The sequence below is a fragment of the Harmonia axyridis genome, chromosome 1 (genome assembly GCF_914767665.1).
Source record: "Harmonia axyridis chromosome 1, icHarAxyr1.1, whole genome shotgun sequence".
Lineage (NCBI taxonomy): Eukaryota > Metazoa > Arthropoda > Insecta > Coleoptera > Coccinellidae > Harmonia > Harmonia axyridis.
This window is the reverse complement of record NC_059501.1, coordinates 22,676,021-22,695,755: the sequence shown is the minus strand read 5'-3', so window position 1 is coordinate 22,695,755 and position 19,735 is coordinate 22,676,021. Positions and strand designations below refer to the sequence as shown.

The 19,735-nt window shown below is 33.6% G+C and overlaps 1 long non-coding RNA gene across 1 annotated transcript; it reads left to right on the top strand.

The window, feature by feature from the left end:
• The first annotated feature begins 1,679 nt into the window (after positions 1 to 1,679).
• On the top strand, positions 1,680 to 5,297 carry LOC123683493. The gene is made up of 3 exons (XR_006747985.1): positions 1,680 to 1,898; positions 2,657 to 2,743; positions 5,184 to 5,297. It is a non-coding gene; the product is annotated as an uncharacterized LOC123683493 (long non-coding RNA).
• The last annotated feature ends 14,438 nt before the right edge of the window (positions 5,298 to 19,735 follow it).

Here is a 19,735-nt window from a genome sequence, read left to right as displayed (position 1 = left end):
CACCTTTATAACTCACAATCTGCCAAAGCCACTATGATCTAAATTTTTTGTGGCTCTTTCTACCTGAACCTATCAGGGATATTGCATAAAGAAAATTTCAGTTCTCATACTATGTCGTAAGTATACGGTCTCTTACTCTAATAGCTTTGAAAGAACTAAATTATAATTGTTTCCTGTCTGACCAGTATCTCTCAAACCCTTTGAAATGTGGAAGCGTTTCCTGTATGTGACAATATGGTACAAAAATCATGGGTATAGTGTGCATATCGAAAAAAAAATTTGACAACTATAAGTTTATTCATATCTGTAATGTGAGAAGAATAAAGGTTTGATAACGTAGGAACAAAAAGAAATATATATTTGTTTTAGGAATGATGAAAAAATACAATTTTTTCTAAATATTTGAGTATATCATTCAATAATATACCTAATTTTCATTTTATAATATAGAAAGTAATACATATAGGTATAACAATTATAATTATATATACATATAATTCTCGTTTTATATTTCTATATTGAAACTAACTCAAAATCAAAATAAGTACCCGAATTTGTATGAATAAAAATAAATAATAAATAAAATAAATACCTATCACATTCTAAAATACAATTAAAAATTCAAAAACTAAAATCAATCCGAAATATTTGAAGAATTCGTTTAAGGAATTATTAGAAAATGAAAATTGCCCAAAATATTTTCCTGTCCTTTTAGCTATTTCATGTTTTGAAACTTTTTGGGACAGAAATTCATAGTGATAACTACTGTGTACATATAAGTATATTGTGATTGTTTTATATTGTCCATGGGTGGTATTTGACGTGATATCTGTACATATTAGTTTTTTTCATGTAGGTAGTTTTTTCATGCTTTTTTGCAGACGCTGAGAGGGACTTATTCATTTTTCATTTATGATAATCCTATTGCGATCTGTTCAATTTTTGGAATAGTATATTTTTTGTATTATCTGTAGGTGACTTTGATGTGATATCTCATACTGAAAAATTTTTTTTACGACTTTTCACAATTTTGTTCTTTATGATCCTTATCTGGAAATCATATATTTTTTATCGTTTATCTATAGAGTATTCCAAATGGAAATGATAAATAAATATTTTATTTTTATAATTATTTTATTTCATCATTAAAATTAATAATATTCAAAATATAAACATGAGAATAAAAAAAGAATACATGTAAGAATATAAAATATCAATTCAATACGCATGAACTGGTTGAGTGAAGTAAATTCAGTAAGAGTAGAGTATATATTCAGAGATGCATTCAAAGAGATCATAATGTTATAAGATTCCGACTTGTCGTAGTGCAGTGTTTCGCTGGATTTTGAATTTATACATAATTCTATTTTCGAATTGAGTCGATTTCTAGATGAAGAAGCAGTTAGGTAAGTCGGCATATTCTATATTTTCTTTTCTTTTCAATTCATCAATATTTGTTTGATGACTATGAATGACCATAAATATTTTAATTATATTCTTTATACAGTTTCAACAAATATATTTCAATTTTTTTTTGCAGCATGAATTTGAGATCCAGATGATAAAAGTAAAAAACAACAAGAAGGGGTAGATATTTCCGAGGAAGAGGAAGGTAAATATTCCTTCAACTAATTTTTTCATTTCTCATTATTCCGATAATTATTTGTTATTAAGTTTGTTGTTTACTTATTTTAGATGATGACAAAACATGGGGAAAAGAATTCAAAGACCTTATTGATGACGATTCTCTTATTGATATCTAGTGATAGTGGAGATCCTGATATTTCTGGTGGTAAAAAAGAAAGAGATTAGATGATGAAGAATTAGATGATCGACTTGAAGATGATGATTTTGACCTCATCGAAGAAAAATAAGGGATTAAGATTGATCCAGAAAGGGTGAGTTCACATTTTATTATTAATATTTAATAATTGTGTCATGTCTAAATATGTTTTCATCTCATTGGAATGTTTCGTTTTTGTAAAATTTTTATTGCTCTCATTTTAGTTAGGTTTTATCCCTTCATCAGAAATTTTGAATCTCAATAACTCTTCAATTTTATGTCGAGAGTTTTTTGAATATTTTTTGACTGTTGTTAGTTTCCCTTATTAGATATCGCTAAATGTTTGTCGCAATTGAATTATCCCTAAGAAAAAAATTGAACAAGATATCAAAAAAGCGAATCGAAATCTATTACAATTGACAATAATAATAAGGAAAGACCATAGAGATATACCCGCTCGGTTTTATATTCAAAAGTTTTATCTTTTATTTCATTCTTTGGTTTTATTCATTTCACTATTCTTTTTAATAAACTTATATATTTCAAATTAATTTTGAGCACAATTTGAAAACATCATTCCTCGGAAACTAAAAACCTCATAATTATAAAGTTAAAGATTATAACAAGGTAAATATTGTAGTGGCATGCGGAAAATTTTCTGGAAAAAGTACCTCCTCGAGCGGGACTCGTACCCCCATCCTCTGAATCACTAGTCCAGCGCTCCACCACTAAGTCACCAAGGAAGTTGAAAGTGAAAGTCTATTCATGGAATCGGCCTTAAAACAATACTTATTTTGTCTGGAGCGGAAGCAGTTTTATAATTTTTTGAAATAATGGCGATTTAGATCTTAATATATATTCTTTTTTTTGCAGAAAATCAAACGTCTAAGGAGAATTGGAGCGAATTAATGTAAAGGGCAACAAAGGAGAACAATGGACATGGATTCGTCCTCAGCTGAGGTAAGTAAACTTTTTTTGATACTATTTTTCATCGATACAATTTCATTGTTTAATGAAAGAATACTTCTGCACGTTTGCTGTGCGATCTATGCTCGGATCTATTATATTTTATATTGAATAAATTATATTCTATTCAATTCTTCATTTCAATATTCTATATACCAGGTGTACCAAGTTATCGTATACAGGCAATATCTAGCTTATTCGACAAGATACGAACAAATGAAAAAATTGCTTTGGATAACATCATAGTACCTTCCTAATGATTTATGAAAAAGTTCTTACATTTGACAGCCCTGTGGTAGGTACCCCTAACTTTTTATTTTCAAATGGCACCCCCTGTATATTGTCAGTGAAAATTGCTTGTCATTCTATTTGGAATACAACGATAGCACATATACTTGGTATTTTCCCATTAATAACAACAAAAACTTTAAGTATGAATTGCAACCATAATACCAACTATGCAATTCAAAAAACGAAGAAACATTTAAAGCAAGTGTACAAAATTATTTATTATCTTATTATTCCTCAGTTTTTTAAAACAAAAAATTCATCAACTTCTCATATGTGAAGTTTGTACAAACATGGGTGGAGGTATTTTATTTTTATAAGAATGAATAAATAACGTAAAACAAGACACAAATTATTTATATTTTTGTTGTTATTAACAGAAACATTATTATTTTGTATCTTCTTTTTTCTGTTTGTTTTTACAAACTTCACATACTTCTATGAGAAGTAGATGAATTTTGTGATTGATACAATAAGAAATAAAAGGTACAAGCAATAAAATGAAATTAATATTTTATTATCATAACACTACCTAATTCCTACATAATTCGCAGGTAACATTTTTATTTTATTACTGACACTTGCACAGGCTGAATGGCACTCCATTTTCTGATGAAGATGACGATCCAGCTTGCATCTACTGCAATTCATTATTTTCGGGGTTCATCAGGAGATGGATTTTTTTATTTTCGTCCTCTTGATCCAAGTCTTGAAACACACTTTTTTTTGTTTTTGCATTTCTGTTTGAAACTTTACTTTTGAGGTGAGATTTACTGTATCAAACCTCCGTAGAAGACAAATTTGGAAAATATAGGACGTGAACATAGGACGTGAACATATCTGTACTACTGGCGTATATGTTCTCAATGAAATGCGCATCAAGAATAAAGTAATGAATTTCGTTACTTTTAGTTGATAAAGGGATAAAGCCTTACTTTTGTTATGCAAATTCTTAAATAGAATATGTAGAAAACACATTTTAAGCTTAAAAACTTTTAACTGACACTATTTCCACACTCATAGAGGCACTGCACGCGATTACGTATTCTTTGAAGAACCGAGGCGGGAAATTTGAACGTGTATGAAACCTCCCCTTTTATCAACCCTCCCCAGTCTCCCCTATTTATTATATTTCCAACAGTTCATTACAAAAAACATAAATCACATATGAATTTTACGAGATAATCACTTCTGCTCTCAACGAAAAAACAAATCAAAAATATTTCCGAATTTTTCTATAGTGTCGAATGGACAAGTTTTCATTTTTTTTTAAGGATTAATTCTAAAAATTCAAGTAAAATGAAACAAAAATGTGGAAGAATCATTGAAGTATCTCTAGAAATGAAAAAGTTATGGGACTTTGAAGTTGCGCTTGGAAGAATAATTTCATAGTCTAGTGTGTGACGTCAGGCCACTTACACGAGACGACTGGTATTCGCAGAGTGCTTACGAATTCATTGGTGTACAATCATTTGTGCCGTTCGTGTCGTGTTTTGTTCGTTACACGATGGCTGAAATAAAAAAAAATCCTACAAATATTGTATTGTGCCTATGTGTGCAAGCACGATAATTAAAAACCCCAATAAATTGTTTTTTCATGTACTACATGAATCAAAGAAAGAAGTGGTGCAAATTAATGAGGCGTGACTTAATTGGACCTAAAACTACTTCATATGTGTGTGAAGATCATTTTGATGTAAGTACCTATTAGTACTAGCTGTCTATTTCTGATAATAAAAATACTAAGGTTGGTTTGAAATAAGTTATTGAGTAAAAATAACTTTGTCCTTTCACGAAGCCTCCTTCCATTATGGTGACATAAAAACAAATCTCGAGTTAAAACTACACTGTACAACTACAAACGGCGCGAAAGCCTTGGCGCGGCTAAGTATTTAACCGTAATTTATGGTGTAGCGATCACAGGCAAGTGGCGTGACGTCACAGACGAGTCGGAGACCAAAGACGTTCCGTGCTAAAATACGTAAATTTAAATAATCTATTTCTCAGTCATTTATTGATGGATTTTCGAAATTTTTTCACTGATTTATCAGTTTTGCTCTATATTTTAATTCTATCGTGTCAAATATAGTATTATCAACATCACTAAAATAGTCCATTGTATCTAATTGCAAAATTTATTTTTCAGTCCTATTCAACTAACTCGCGATACCTTTGGTGTAGACTTTGATTACAATGAATTTTCGAGATACGATGAAGAGGAATATGATGAAGATGAGGAGGAAGACAATAGTGCAAAAATGAAAAAATTACCACTAAGAAATCTATCTACGAAGTTTATCAATCAAGTGAACTTAGGAGAGGGTTTTTCACAGATATGGATAACGAGATACGATATACCTGGAAGAATGCAGTTTCAAAAAGTTCCAATTACCGCCGTCCCGGAAGATTCTGAAGAACTGGACGAAGAAGCCGAATGGATCTACAAAAAGGCATTCTTGCAACCTACTATCTCCATTAAAGATGCCGACTTGTCAACTAAGACAAGAGAAAGACAAAAGAAAAGTCGACAAATGGTAGCTAAAATCAAAAAGGCTTTAGACTTTATGAAAAACCATCAACTGGAGGTTCCATTCATTGCCTTCAATCGTGAGTAGTACCTATGTGCAGCCTGAAATAAATATTAATGACTTAGGGAAACTTTACAAGTATGATGGAGAGTGGTGCCAACTGAAGGAACGTAAAGAAAAGCTTACACTACTTTTCGAAAATATGCATTCTTACCAACTTCATCATATTATGAATAATCCTGATGCACCCGTAGCAGACAATATTAGAATAATGAAGGACTCGGACTTTGAAAGTCTGGAAAACACACAAACGTCTGAGGAACTTCAAGATGTTCAAAATAATTTCTTATTATAGTATGCCAATGATAAGTTAAGAGTTTAAAAGTAGCTATAGCTAATCTTCTCCTTTTCAGGGCAAATGTATGTACATTTGTTGAGTAAAGACGATTTATTATATTATTATTATTATATTCCTGTCATGCAGGCTGCTTGGAAAGCTAAAGAGACAGCGAGGGGTAAGGAAGAGAAAAGACAAGCCAGGCTCAAGGCTTGTTGAAGAAGTTGAAGAAAATGGGGAGGAAGGGCCTGAACCTGAAACTCTTAAAGCTGCCAAGTGAAATGAAACTTATTCTATATTCTTTGAAGCCGGTTTAGTTAAATTGGCAAACGATTTGATTGCTGAGAATTCGAAAGATAATTAGCAGCGACATGAGAAGAATCAATCAGGTAATTACCCCCAGTACCCCCTATTTCTACGCCCTTGACATAGAATTCATAAACAGAACCAATGAAGGAGGAGTTAACTTGTCACACTAATAATATAAATATTATACTATGCTACAGCTTAAGACACTTCACAGAAGCTTATGTGGAAATTTTGGATGGAAGTCGAATTCACCCTGAAACTCACGAATGGGCGAGAAAGATGGCTTTCGATGCTTTGGACTATACTGACGACGGCAACATGAATCCTGCTGAAGCTTTAAAAAAAATCGTGGAAAATCCCAAAAAACTTGAAGATCTTGATTTGGATGCATTCGCTGAAAAATTGGAAAACCAAGGATACAGAAAAAAATTAATACTCTGTATGATATTAGGGATGAATTAAACTGCTTGTATAAAGAGCGAAGAACACCATTCAGATCTGCAAATGCTCAGGAACTTTTTGATATTCTAACCAAAGAAACCCCCGAGACATAATACAGTGGTAAAATGATCACAGTCAAAGTAATCGGAATAGCCAGAAGAAAGCCCATAAGAGAACAGTTAGACTACAGTTCAAAGCTCACTTTCGATATCTCATACCTGGAGCTAAACAGTAAGCAACAGAAACACATGAAGCAACCTCCACCAGCCTCAGCATTCCCTGGAAGAGCTAATGCATATTATATCCACCCGTTAAGTTTTATTGAATGAATTATTAATTATTCACCTTTATTCACATCATTCCTATGTATATCTTAATAAGTTGTCAATTAACTTATCAATTTTGATTTTAATAATGTTTTTTTTTTCTGCCATACACTCCAACTAGAACAACTTCGTCGATGAATCCATATTCTCAATGAGGGTGACTATAATAAAAATGATGGTGTTATTGTACTCTTGAAAAATAAATACAGCATATAGCCCAGACGAAGACAGTCGAAATTACAATATCCTTGAAAAACAATAAGTTTTTAACGACAACATCAATTTATAGATCTCCATCTTCCTCTCCAAACGAATTCAACATTAGCTTAGAACAATATCATTAAGAATCAGTTAGTGTGCAGTGATAACTTCAGACATTTAGCCCTTACACTCCCGAATAATTTTCAACGAAGATTTCATATTTCTCCACTTTTTTTCTTTCACATATGTGGGCGAAATATAAGGTCTTATTCAAAAAATTAAATAATTATGTCATTTTGACAGGTTTTGATTATACTCACAATTGTGACATTCAGGAGTCTACTAGGTACATGCACAGTTGTGACGGTGTCACAATTGTGCGCATCAGGAGTGTTCGTATACTAAGAATTAATGAAGGAAAAAATGGATTATTATTTTTTATTGCGAACAAAGAAAAAAAATGTAATAACAATAGGAAATATTATTTTTTTGTATGGGACATTTGAAAACAATTCCGAAATCATCCACAATATCGAAGATTTACTCTCAAGAGGTAAAACCTATCCCTTGGCATTGTATCTGCAATTGCTGAAAATTTTAACTTTTTGCTCCAACACATGTGAATCTTCGGAAATTTAATACAGCCCATAATGATGCATTCTTTCCGAAAAAATTTCGTAGTTCTTCGGCAGTTAAATTTAGTTTGAGTTCTTTTCAATTTTTTTGTAGATAATATTGTGACGTAATGTTCGGGTAGTAATTTACGTAACAAGTCCGGAAAATAGGGTTTTTTTGAACGAATAGACAAATAGTGGAAGTCTGCGAGTCCAAAAAAACCATTTTCGGGCGTGTTGCGTACAATATTTTTTCGGCAACCATGTAAAATAACACTATCGCTGCTGCTTTCCATATTTTATTGCGATTGCGATCAAAAAACATGAAAATTTTTGACAACTAATTTCATATGAACTGTCAGCCGTTATCTCGGTTGCTATGGATTCTATGGTTCTTTTCCGGCCTAGTCCGGGAAGTACGTACTTTCCGGACTAGGCCGGGAAATGCTACTTTCTTAGAGAAAAAGCGGGAAGTGCTCACTTCCCGGACGGTTGCCGAAAAAAAATCTTCCAAATACCTCCTGAAATAACTACATGCAGATAAAACTTCAGATGGATTGACAAGTTCCTCTGCAGAATTACTTGAACTTTTAAACTTAGACTTCTTCCACGAAAACGTTGCAATACTTCTGGAAGAAGAAGATGCGCGCATTTCGGGTTGTACTTCGCTTTCTTCGGTCACTCTAAAGAAAGAGTTGATTGGAAACCATCATCCTCATCAGAGGAGGATTTATTCGTGTCAAAACATGGTTTCCAATCAACACCATCATCATCGTCGTCATCGTCTCCAAATTCAAAATCCGAACCAATCTCGTCCAGAAGTTCGAATAAATCATCAGAATTATTCGCCAATCTATTAAGATAGACTTTTTCAGTTCGTTCTGTAAAAAAAATAAAGAAATTTGAATTGGTAATGACCAACATTACGGCAGACTCCTATTCATTTTTTAATGGTTCACTCCTGACCCTCACAAATGTGTTACTCTTTCGAAACTCTACTGTAGTATGTGAAGTAATTATTCAAATTTTATTATTAAACATAAAAATGAAACTATGGGGCATCCTCAACAATTTTGAATTGTTTTAAATACAAAAAAAATTTTTTTTCAATATGTGCCTCCTTCTTGATGCCATTTCCAACAGGGACGCGAACACACACAACTTCACAGTGTCTGGAATAAACATAAATATGTACCGACTTCCTAGTAAAATGCATACGCAATACTGTTGACAGAAACACTCACAATTATGTGATGCGGGATCAAACCCATAATAACTTTATTTTGACTTTTATATCCATTGAAAATAAGACACTCACAATTGTGAGTATACAGAGCGTAAGGGATAATAGTTGGGGACATAAATATAAATATGCAAGCAGAGCATGATGTAAGTCAGGAATATCTTAATATTGTGAGTGAACAATATTTTGTTTCATGCATTAATCTCAGCACACGAGTGCAGATTGATTGAGCCTCCTGTGTAGATCATGTTTTCGCGAAGAATATTTGTGAAGAGCAAACACCAATTGTAGTTGAGAGTCCTGTTACTAATCATTACTCTTTGATTTTTCAGTTCGATACAGAAACAGATTTGAGACTGGAAAACGACTCTACAAGGCATGTCATTGATTACACAGGCCAACACACATTTTGGTGCCTGCGATTTTTTAACTGTTCCTGAGTAATTTTTGGATGCAGAATGTAAAAAAGTTCTCAGATTTTGTCTATCAGATCTAGTTTTTGAGATTTTTTAAAAAATTGTGTATATAATTTACGTTATAACTGTTATAATATATAATATTACTATTGACAGTTAAAAAAAACAAAGACACATGGATTTAAGTATTTATTGCAAAAACTTAATTTACATAATTACATTAGTCACTAATCACATAAAAATTTTCTTTTATACGATTTTCTAGAATGGAGTTTACTAGGGCAGTCTCGCTGAAGGCTCCAGCAGTAGTTCGCCATCATGTGGCTATCCCATCGTCCTTGATAACGATCTTCCATAGTTTTAATATCCTGGTGGAATCTTTTCCCCTGTTCTTCACTACAATCACCTAACTTTTCTGGAAAACGATCTAGGTGGCTGTGGAGGTAGTGAACTTTTATACTCATGTTACAGCCGAGAATATTAAAATTTGAAAGCATAGTTTCCACTAATTCTACGTTATTCTCTGCTTTATGATTGCCAAGAAAATTTTGTACTACTTGAACAAATGAACTCCAAGCGTTAGATTCAGTCTCGTTCATTGATGTGGTGAATTGTGGATCTTTAACAAGTTGCCTTATTTGAGGACCATTAAATATACCAGCTTTTAGTTTTTCCGTGCTAATACCAGGAAATTTACGTGACAAATACCCAAAACAATTTCCATCTCGATTTGAGGCCTTCACAAATTGCTTCATTAGGCCTAGCTTGATATGCAAGGGCGGAAGTAAGATTTTTTCTCTTGAAACCAAAGGTTCGTTGATCACGTTTTGTATTCCTTGAATCATGACATCTCTTGAAGGCCAATTTTTGTTAACCCAGTGCTCATTTTTAGCTCTGCTGTCCCAAAGGCCCAAAAAACAAGGATATTTTGTATAACCACTCTGCTGTCCAAGGAGGAAGTTAACCATTTTTAAATCAACACAAAATGACCACTGATGTTCTTCGTATTTAATTTTTCTCAAAACTAATGCTATTGTTTCATATTCTTCCTTCATGATAGTAGAATGACCAATAGGAATTGAGCCATATTTGTTACCGTTTTGTAAAATAACACATTTCAAACTACGTTTCGAACTGTCAATAAAAAGGCGCCAATCATCTGGAGTGTATTCAGGCAAACCCATTTTTTCATTTAACCTGTAACGTGTATCTCAAAAACTAGAGCTGATAGAAAAAATCTGGTGGCATTTTTGGAATCAGCACATTGAAAACATCTAAAATCAGATGTTAGATTTCTGGCACCAAATTTTTTTTTCATTTTGTTGGCCTGTGTTATTCCAAGCTGAGACGAGAACTGGCATCACAAAAATGGGAAGGTATATTTGAGCAACATCACCCAGATGATTGTATTGATGAAATCATTGGAATAATCCAGGAGATTATACCTACCTATACAGGTACATATGTGGTCTGCGAGGCTGCAATTGACGCATGAATGAACGAGCACTAAAAAGCTCAAGGCTTCACGTCAGTGCTTTCATATTTTCAATTCGCTTCGTATCGTCAGTGGTACTAACAGGAAGTACTAATATTTATCTGTTAGAAAGAGGCAATCCTTGGAGTTAATTACCCAATCGAATCAATAAATTATCGATTTTACAATATGGCGTCGCCGTTCATTTTGTTGATTCTAACAGCGTGAGGGATAGTGACGTATTATTTATCTAACACTGTCTCATAAATATGCAAATGAATATTATTTGCAACTTTTATTCGCAGTGTGCATCGCACCATCGTAATTGGCACAAAATGTAATTACTTTGTAATTTACCGCCATTTTGAAATTCAATATGAATCATCTAAAGATCGAAGTGGGTAGGAATTACAGGTATGGGAGTTTAATGTTTATGAAATTTAAGCATTTCTATACTTGGACTTTTGAAATCTCGATAAATTATTGATGATTAGAATATGATGTATTGAACTCTATGGGTAAACACATTACAAATGAGATTTCTGCATTGAATTTTTAAATTTTGGTCGAAATAAATATATAGGGTTAGAACTATTAAGAGGGGCACTACAGGGATATCGAAAACCGTTAGAAATACAGGGTGGCTTAAATTACAAAAAAAGTTGAGGTATTTAGGGATTCGTGTGTTGTGTTAACAGATCCAAAATATCTCCGATGGTTCCCGAGATATCTCGAAAAAACTAAAATCGAGATTTTCTTCTTTTCTGTATAATTCGGTTTGTAGCCATTATCCAATATAGAAATTCTAATGGTGTCGTCAATTTTTTTTTGTTTTCCATTGTTTCAGAGACGCGATGAACGCCATAGTGATTCTCCACATGAGGTGATAAAGAAAAAAATTATGAATTCAACAATGTATCACACTTTACAAAAATATCGAGTCTAGGTTCAACTTCATTTTTATTTATTTTTGTTTGTTTAAGCGGTAGGCTGATGCCAGAATGGTCAAATAACTTGTTACTTCGTTCAGTTTTTATGTGAAATCATCACTTAATTTTTGTAAAACCTAAATCCTGTTCGATAAGTAACGTCCTATTAATTACATAATCATGCTGATACCAACAGTCTACATAGCATACAACTGGCAATATCTGGAGAAATTGCTCTACATAATTTAAAAAACTCAAGTGATGGTTTCGCATAACAACTTTCAACAATTTTGGCTCCAGCCTACTACGTAAATCATTTATCATGTTGATATAACAATGTATTTTCATAACCATTTCATTCGAAGAGGTCTGCCAGTGCATTTCCATAAATATCAGAATTGTCAAATAACTTTGTTGACAGTTGTTACGTGAAACCATCACTTGGACAAAAATTTAACGCTTATCTAAACAAAATTCATTCAAAAAATGGAATTTGCTAATTGGTCCATTTCATAATGAGGAGAATAAATCAATGATAATATATGCTGACATTGTTACCAAACTTTACTTTTATTATGGTCATTCTAATGCCAATGTATAAAAAATTATAACTTATAATAATAACACTTCTCAACTCACCCGAAATATTTGTGACATTTTTTTGTGAGGATCTATGAAATTCAATCCAAAATTTAACCCCTAAGACGTTCCAAGCAACGATAAATAACTGGTTTAAGATGACAATGGATCTCCACTAGTGCTTCTAAGGGTGTAATCAGAATGATAAAGAATTATGGATGTATAATAAGGTTATATTCTGACATATAAAAATGGTAAGGGTTCTAAAGCTATCAGGAACCAAGATAAGTTTTGAATTGAACATTCCTCACAGTGAAAGAACGTTAAAGAGATTAAAGGAATTTATAAACTTATTATTAAGGAATTTCTCATAAGATAACTTTTTAACAATGAGCTATATCTCTTTCAAATATATACACATCTGAAAACACTATATTTGCATAATTATTTAGACATTAACACTAAACGAGAAGAGGTTATTGAGTGAAGTTATTTCAAAATTTGGCATAATCGGTACCAGTCAATGAAATTACTCGATTTGTTTGACTTTGGAATTCGTGTAATATAATGGTCGGTTTTTTTAAAGTAAAAGGTGTTTTTTTTGAGCTATAGAACTTCAAATAGCAATAAAACAACGATGGATTATTCGATTGACATGAATTTTATTTATCCTCAAGATAATCTTGTTGCATTACATTTTAAATATGATTTTTGGCATATGACCGCCACGGTTGGCTCGGATGTAGTCCAATCTGGACTTCCAATTTTCGATGACTTTTTCCAACATTTGTGGCAGTATATCGGCAATAACACGGCGAATGTTGTCTTCCAAATTCAAGGGTTTGTGGCTTATCCGCATAGACCAATGGCTTTACATAGCCCCACAGAAAGTAGTCTAGCGGTGTTAAATCACAAGATCTTGGAGGCCAATTCACAGGTCCAAAACGTGAAATTAGGCGGTCACCAAACGTGTCTTTCAATAAATCGATTGTGGCACGAGCTGTGTGACATGTGGCACCGTCTTGTTAGAACCACAGCTCGTGGACATCATGGTTGTTCAATTCAGGAATGAAAAAGTTAGTAATCATGGCTCTATACCGATCACCATTGACTGTAACGTTCTGGCCATCATCATTTTTGAAGAAGTAAGGACCAATGATTCCACCAGCTCATAAAGCGCACCAAACAGTCAGTTTTTCTGGATGTAACGGTATTTCGACATACACTCGAGGATTAGCTTCACTTCAAATGAGGCAGTTTTGTTTGTTGACGTAGCCATTCAACCAGAAGTGCGCTTCATCGTACGTATTCCGCACAGAACCATTATTTTCGAAATAAAATTGCACTATTTGCAAGCATTGCTCAGGCGTGAGTCTATTCATGATGAATTGCCAAACCAAACTGAGAATAAATCACTTGACAGCTGTTAAATCGGTCGCCATCTTGAACAGTAATGCCAACTTAAAGTTATATACCTCGAAAAAAACCCCCGTTACTTCTACTAATATAGCAACACCTTCGACTTCATCAATTATATGTGGTTATCGACAATGGAGTAACTGCTAAAGGACACAAATTGTATTTCAATTGATAAAAATCACATGTTTTTCCTTTTTAATTTTTAAAAATAAATTTTTCTCAATAGCTTCATAGTTCCACCAAATGCTCAAAGTACTGCAAGTTACTTTTACAAAACAATATCTCATTTAGCCAATTATTACCAGAATCCCTTATTGACTTCTCTTCGGTTCCCCACAATTCCCATCAAAATATAAATAAACACTATTAACGTAAGTGAACGGATATTATAATTTGTGAACACCAGAAAACGAATCTTCGAATATACATAAGTTACACCTAATTTATAGCTCAATATATCCCTCATTATTGCCATCGATTATTATGCTAATAGCATGCAATATTACTCAAAATACGTATTTATTCATATTATCATATCTATCGTTGGCATATATCATTTTAACAACTTCACAATGTATGCGAAACGTTATAAATGGGTATGAAATGTCTACTATACTACGTTTCTTTCTGTATGTCAATAGGAATTATTGATGCGAAAAATAAACTCAACTTCACACCGTGTTGTAACTATAATATCAATATACAAGGAGAATAAAATTGTTTCAAGGTATTCAGTATAAGTTCATCATTAATCAATGTTCTTCTTCGAACAATCCCTCAGTTTTAATTTTGAACATAACAAATCGTAATGCAATTCTAAACTACTTTCTGAACAAGCTTCATTTTGAATTATACCACTCTACATGAATTGTACACGATTTGAAAAACTCTTTTATATGTCAAGACTCAAGATCTTTGACATTCTAATTGCACTTGTAACGTTTTTCCATGCCATATAAATCATAATTAATAAATAGTTTTGTCTTTCTCAGTTTATGATGAAGGTTTTTTGAAATTGTTACAAAGTCGCTACAAAATAGAGTGTTCCATGAGTACCTAACTAACGGGTGTTTTTTTCGAGGTATATAACTTCAAGTTGGCATTACTGTTCAAGATGGCGACCGATTTAACAGCTGTCAAGTGATTTATTCTCAGTTTGGTTTGGCAATTCATCATGAAAAGACTCACGCTTGACCAATGCTTGCAAATAGTGCAAAATCATTTCGAAAATAATGGTTCTGTGCGGAATACGTATCGCGCACTACGTCCATTTTATTTTGTTTAGCTATGAAGCGCACTTCTGGTTGAATCGCTACGTCAACAAACAAAACTGCCGCATTTGGAGTGAAGCTAATCCCCATGTCGAAACACCGTTACATCCAGAAAAACTGACTGTTTGGTGCGCTTTATGGGATGGTGGAATCATTGGTCCGTACTTCTTCAAAAACGATTATTGCCAGAACGTTACAGTCGATGGTGATCGGTATAAAGCCATGATTACTAACTTTTTCATTCCTGAACTGAACAACCATAATGTCCAGGAGCTGTGGTTCCAACAAGACGACGCAACATGTCACACAGCTCGTGCCACAATTGATTTATTGAAAGACACGTTTGGTGACCGCCTAATTTTACGTTTTGGACCTGTCAATTGGCCTCCAAGATCTTGTGATTTATAACCGTTAGACTACTTTCTGTGGGGCTATGTAAAGTCATTGGTCTATGCGGATAAGCCACAAACCCTTGACCATTTGGAAGACAACATTCGCCGTGTTATTGCCGATATACGGCCACAAATGTTGGAAAAAGTAATCGAAAATTGGACGTCTAGATTGGACTACATCCGAGCCAGCCGTGGTGGTCATATGCCATAAATCATAATTAAAATGTAATGCCACAAGATTATCTTCATGTCAATTGAATAATCCATCGTTGTTTTATTGCAATTTAAAGTTCTATAGCTCTAAAAAATACACCCTTTATAAATGGTTTCGATACAAATGCAGAACAATTTGCAGAGTCAAAATGTTGCAACATGTCCAAATCTATTCGTTTTTAATACAAGGGTTACTATTCATGTATTGAGAAAACGAAATATAAACAAGCGATTTTGATGCAAAATATTTTTATTGCTTTTCAAAATAATCGCTTTAAAATCTATACACTTTTGCATGCGATTGAACCATCATTCGAAACATTTTTTTCCAATCAGAAGATGGTAGTCCTTAAACATGCGTTTTGAAGGCGTCAACCTCATCTTCCGGCGATGAAAATCGTTATCCACGAAGTTCATTTTTAATTTCTGGGAAGAACAAGAATCATTCGGAACAAGTCAGGGCTGTAAGGCGGATGACCCTTCAATTTGATTGATGGTATTCTCATGATGCAAGATGATTCATCGTTTTGTTTTTTTCTCTCAATTCACCGAAAATTTCAGTCAACCAAATGGTTTCATACCACTCTGAATTAACTGTCTTTTTATTTTCAAGAGCCACGATTACCACAGGACTAGTTCTCGTGAAGAAAGATGCCACCATTTGCTTCTTAACGCCTCAAGAACATAAAACTGTTGTTGGCTTTGCTTTACATTGAAACACCCAAACTGCCGATTTCCTGATATGTCACATGACAATCTTCTCCAATTAGTTTTCGCACAGCATCAATATTTTCCGGCACAAAGATGTATTTTGGACGACCTTCGTCCGTGAGCGAACTACGTCCAAGTTTGATTTCAGTCTACCAGCGATAAACGGTGGCTTTAAATGGTGTTTCATCGTCAATAGTTCAATTTATTTTTCTACATTCATGCAAAAAGCAAAACTTTATTGAACTATATTTAGTGGAAGAAGAAGTTCTTTATTGCACTAGTGCAATAAAGTTTTTATTGCACTCATCTGTCATTCTACTTCAACGTGCTGTCACCAATTGTTCATTCACTTTCAAAATTGAGGGTAAAAATAGTTTGAGTCAAATTTTTCGTAACGTATCAGTTCCTGTTTCTATGCAAATCGATATTAATAATAAAGTATTCAAGTTGCGCTTTTCATTTTCCTACACCTAATGCCGCACCTCAATAAATCATTTTTTGCTTTTTGCATGAACGTAGAAAAAATGTTGTATGCAACTCGTGCAAAAATTGTTTATTGCACTCGACGTGTTGTCCAACTCGGCCTCGTCGGACAATTTCACGTCGAGTGCAATAAACATTCACTTTTTGCACTTGTTGCATAAATAACTATAATAGATGCATTTTTCTTAAGTTAGACGTCGAAAGTCATAATTTTTATAGCTCGGAAATTTTCAGGAGTTAAATCCATATTTTGGCAGAGATGGAATTTTCAATTAACTGTTAACCACAAAGATTGGGCTCGTACGTCAAAACGTATCTATGAGTACTTTTAACATAAAATATGTCAAATTTTACGATTTCAATATCAGATTTCACCTGGCAATATCAGTGTTTTCAATTCTCAATACATCAATAGTAGACCTCGTACTATAACTGAAAATCAAATGTTGTTCTAGACTCAATCCTTGAAATCTATGTAAGCGTGCAAAAGTTATACGACATAGTTGAAATTTTTTATAAAATACGAAAAGTCCTCAGGACATATTTAATATTCATTTTGTGAGTACAAACTGCAGACAAATATACTTCTTTTTTAATGAAGCTATCAATAATGAGATTTGTCGTATAGAAATAATGTCTGGAATAGTAAAAACGCCATCAATATGACCGTAAAAACAAAATTTTACAATCTTAGAAAAGAAGTAGAATTTTTGCAGAGAGCTATTCCTTCTCTAAATGATGTATTCATTCCTTATTTATTAACACGAGACATAATATTTCTCTCTGATGCAAATTTAATATAATCATCGTGAGCGTTTATATAAAGATAAAATCAATGTTATTCTCACTTCTCACACTTCAAAGAAGATTAACCATTCCGTTTACCATTTAAGAAACTTACATTGCATCAGTATCTTCAATTGACTCAATTTACATTCCGTCATAGAGAACACGGAATGGGAGCGTTCAAAGACAATCCATTGATCACAGAAGCGTGAAAACAATAATTACCAACGTAATAATGGTCGGGTTCCCAATCGCAAACCTCATCAGCGTCGATCCCATGAAATTTCGTGAACAATGGGAAGCGTAACGACAAAAAAAATGAATGCCAGTTGATCAAAATCATTAAAGCATCATAACTGAAACACCCAGACCACTGCGGTTTTCGTACTTCCTATCTGTACAACAAAACAACGGAACTACACTGGTTTGCTCGGCCTTCTGGATGCAAACGCGAAATTAAATAACAAGTGGTCCTCTATTGCTAAACCTCTTCTGATAAAATCTAGTTGGCGAGACTGGATTTGGAAGTTGTGGCACCCAAAAAATTCAAGAGACGTGTCCAATTAGGGTGGGTGTTCGAGATCGTTGCAGATATCACACCTCTTGTACAGGGTGGAGCAATAATCATCTGAGAATTTAAATCTCGGAAAAATTGGAGAGAGCACCTACGTGTAGTCAGTAGATTGTGACTTGTAAGTATTCGTCATGCATGCAACAATTGCACCCTTGGAGACAACATAAGAGGCCAATTGAAAAGTACCCGGTCCGTCACAGTAAAACACATTTTTTTGGCAAAATTCGATTTTATTATTCAACATCGTTGCCTTCGAGGGCGATAAAGCGATTATAGCAATCTTCCAACTTTTTGATACCATTTTTGTGGTACGATTTGTCTTTCGCTTCAAAATAGGCCTCAGTTTTGACTTCTTCATTGGCGCTGAATTTCTTTCCAACGAGCATTCTTTCGAGGTCTGAGAACAGGAAAATGTTGCTGGGAGCCAGATCTGGCGAAAACGGTGGATGCAGAAGCAATTCGAAGCGCAATTCATTCAATTTTGCCATTGTTTTCATCGATTTGTGACACGGAAAATTATTTTGAAGAAAGAGCACCTTTTTGTTCTTCAATTGGGGCCGTTTTTTAACGAGTTAATCCTTTAAAGGATCCAATAACACTAGGTATATAATAATCGCTGTTTATGGTTTTGCCCTTTTGGAGGTAATCAATGAATATTATACCTTGCGCATCCCAGAATACTGATGCCATAACCTTGCCAGCTGACTGTTGTGTTTTTCCTCGCTTTGGATTCGGTTCATCGTGTGCAGTCCACTCAGCTGACTGTTTTTTGGACTCCGGAGTGAAATGATGGAGCCATGTTCCATCATATCGACGCAAAAATTGCATTTAAACAGCTTCAAACACTACTCAGAATCATTAACACGTTGTTGCTTTTGATCCATTGTGAGTTCGCGCGGCACCCATTTTGCACAGAGCTTTCTCATGTAAAAATATTCGTGAATGATATGATGTACCGGGTTTTTCACCATAATTTGCCCCCCTCTTTAACTTTGTTACTGAAAGAGGTAGAAAAAAATTGTTTTCTACAAAAGTTTCACGAAATCGAATAGTATTTTTTAAAATGATTCGACAAAATGAAATATATACAGAGTGGGCCACATATTGATTTCAACTTCATATTTTCAAATGGAAGACCCTGTATATTTTTCTATATTTGACTAGCTCTTATTCCCCTGATTTCGAGTTTATAACATATGTTTGGCCTATCTCTCTTATTCTGAGTACCACAGAGTTTCAAATTTTAAGAACCACCTGGTAAGCTCAGTAATTTTTCAAGTCTCTTACACGGTTGTAAGTATTAAAAAATGTGTTTTCATTTAGAATTGGATGATTTGGATGTGACTCCATATATTCTCTCCTTGCAGCTTTCTTATTTTTGTTGTTCTTCACATAAAGTGAAAATATTTAAAATTTGTTCGCTTCTGTGTAGTGCATATTTGATGAATAGTT